The sequence below is a fragment of the Hydra vulgaris genome, chromosome 06 (assembly GCF_038396675.1).
Source record: "Hydra vulgaris chromosome 06, alternate assembly HydraT2T_AEP".
NCBI classification, from domain to species: Eukaryota; Metazoa; Cnidaria; class Hydrozoa; order Anthoathecata; family Hydridae; genus Hydra; species Hydra vulgaris.
In genome coordinates, this window is record NC_088925.1 from 30,067,616 (window position 1) to 30,070,968 (window position 3,353).

Below are 3,353 nucleotides of genomic sequence, written 5' to 3' on the forward strand. Positions count from 1 at the left end.
TGGTTTCCTTAAAAGATTGGGTAAAAGGCTTTCGATCTTTTGTTGTTAACAAAACTAGATCAAAACTAATTCAAAAATATATATACACATTTTTTCTGTGTTATTTTAAATGCTCAAAGAAGAACTAATGGTTGCATCACAGACCGCAGAAGAGAATTTAACTTGGAAGTTTACGCTTGCTTTATGTCATAAAAAAACCTAAAGTAGGCATCGAACCACAGATCAGTGAAGGATCCAGCATTTTTTGGTGTTTAATAATAACAGGCATGGCGCAAACTCCAAATATATGTATGTTTATACTTATGTCAAATAATGACGCTTTGCAAAATATTGCGATGATTGGAGGCTGGGAACAAAAAATCCCTAAAATTTTATCCCCCTGCCCTAAACGTGAGAGCAACAAGTTTGTAAAACAATTTTTTTGCTATTCTTAATTAAGTTTATATTCATCGAAATGTTTTCATCGAAAAGCAAACATAGAGCAAATGTTGCATTTTGCTCTATGTTTGCTATCTCAAACTCCAAAAAATTTTGGATCCGTTACTGCCACAGCTCTCTCTTGTTTCTGAAGCAAATTTGCTTCAGAATTCAGCGTTTAAACGCTGCAAATGTATAATAAATATTTATATAGATATAAATTTTCAGCTTAAGATAAATATTTAAAAAAAAATATGTAAAAAAAAATAATCTTTAAATGTACTTTTAAGTTTTGGAGTTTGCAGTTAGATATCGGATTAAATAATTAGAACCATTGAATAACGAGAAAGTGAGAAAGCAGTCGCCATATCTAACTCCTTGAATCCACTCTTCTTTTATAATAGTTCTTTACAAGAACTCTTTATTTGAAGTAGCTTCTGAAGCTTCTTGCTCTACATTATCTTGAAAAATTTTACTGTAGTTATTACGAAATATTTTTTTAAAAATAAATATACGTTTCTTGTTTTAAGAAATAAATATCCGACCCTGCAATTTATTTTTGAAAACAAGAAATATATTTTCATGTTTTGAGAAATAAATATCTTAAACTATGATCGATAGATTTACGATTTTGATGTAAGTTCTGATGAGTTGTTAGCAACCGAGCCCCGTCACACAAAAATTTACATGCACAATAAATGATAAAAGACAAAAAGACAGTATAAATACAAAAACAAAAACAAATCAAATACTTCAGCAATAAAATAATTTGTTGCTAACAATCTCCAGCAGAATAATTTTAAAAATAAAAAAGTAAAAACGACAGAAAATCATGAAAGTTATAAAAACACAAAAAAAAAATTGTTTAATTAAAAAAAAAAAGCAATATATGTAAACATAAGTATTTGGGCTGAATTATTTAATATCATCAAAAATATGAACGAAAAAGACAATTTTATTTTCGTTATCTTTTATACTAATGGTTAGAAACCTTTTTAATAAAAGCTAAAGAAAGTGATAAAGATTTAATTTATTTTCAAGCGATTCAGTCCAAACCTTTAAATTGTTTTCAAAAAAGGTATTTGAAATCTAATATATCGAATTCCATGTTCAGTAAAAATTTATTCACTGAAAATTTGGTTGGATATTTATGGGAGATTTCATTAAAGTAGGATTGAAATGTTACTGGAGAAAACCCAAGTTTTGCTTTAAACATAAATAACATTACTTGATAAATATTAAGCTTATAAATATTTAAAGCTCCAAGCTGACGTAAGAGAGGTTCGCATTGTGTTTTTCTATTTGCCAAAATACTATCCTGCAAGCATGTTTTTGTTTACTATAAATTTTTTTGAGTTTAGTGTGATTAGTGCTACCCCAGGAAATGTTACAGTATGAAAGATAACTGTGTATAAACGAAAAATATAAATTTTTTTTAAAGACTCGTTATTAAGAAAAGGTTTTGTTTGGTATAACATGGCAATATTTTTTTGAGATCTCACCTTCAATATATTTAATATGAAATTTCCATGACAATTTTTCATCCAAGAGCACTCCCAGAAAGTTTGTAGTCAATTCCCTTTTAATTATTTTATTATCGATTAAAAGATTGGGTAGTTTAAGAGGAATATTCTCGGCTTTACTAGGTTTATGGAATAGGATAAATTTTGTTTTCTCTACATTTAATGATAGTCGGTTACTTATAAACCACTCGTTGATCTTATCTAATTCTTCGTTAAATATTTTAAAAAGAACAGTAATATCTTTGTGAGAATAAAACAAATTAGTGTCATCTGCAAATAAGATAGTATTTAATACTTTTGATGATAAATATAAGTCATTTATATAAAGTAAGAACAATAATGGTCCCAAAATAGAACCTTGGGGTACTCCACAAGTTATTAAGTTGTTTTTTGAGTCTTTTGTTGACAGAACAACATTGATCTATCAGACAACAACAATGGAAGAATACAAATTGATGTTATCAAAGGCAATAAACAAGTTAACAGCTCATTCCTACATTGCAAAATGTCAAGCAAGATATCTAAAGCAACAAAAGGAAAATTTAGCAAAAGACTGCTGTATTGTCTTAGGTGACTTTGCAGAAAACTTTACTTTTGTGATTCAAGATGAAATCCAAAGTTACCACTGGTGCAAAAGTCAATGCACATTGCACCCCGTTGCCCTCTATTTATTAAACGAAAATGAACAACTTGAAGAAAAATCGTTTTGCTTCATGTCAGAAGATAATGAGCATGACACTGGTTTTGTGTATGAAGTTCAAACACAAATAGTTAACTATTTAAAAGAATATCATCCTAAAATTTCAAAGGTTCTTTATTTTTCTGATGGTTGTGCTGCACAGTATAAAAATCACAAAAACCTTTACAACATCTGTCTCCATAAAAATGATTTTGACATTGATGCAGAGTTGACATTTTTTGCTACAAGCCATGGTAAGTCACTATGTGATGGTATTGGTGGCACTGTAAAACGATTAACTACAAATGCAAGTCTACAAAGGCCCATAAATGACCAGATATTGAATTGTAACAAAATGTTTGACTACTGTACTAACAATATTAAAGGGATTATTTTTTTTAAGATTGAAAAAGAAAGACTGACAGAATTGCGCACCACTTTGAAAACACATTTTGAGCTAAGTAAAACAATTACTGGAACTAGGAGCTATCATCAATTTAAACCAGAATCTATAGATACTATTAGCTTTAAACGAACAAGTGAAGATGTTCATATAACAGGCATTTTTCTTTTTCTGGAATTCAAAGTTCTCAAAATGATCAGCAAAATAACATTGATGCCTTGAAATTGGGTGAATTCATTATGTGTAAATATGATGCGTTTGATTGTATTGGTATGATCAATGAAATTGATAATATAGAGCAAGATGTTATGGTAACGCTCATGCACCCGCA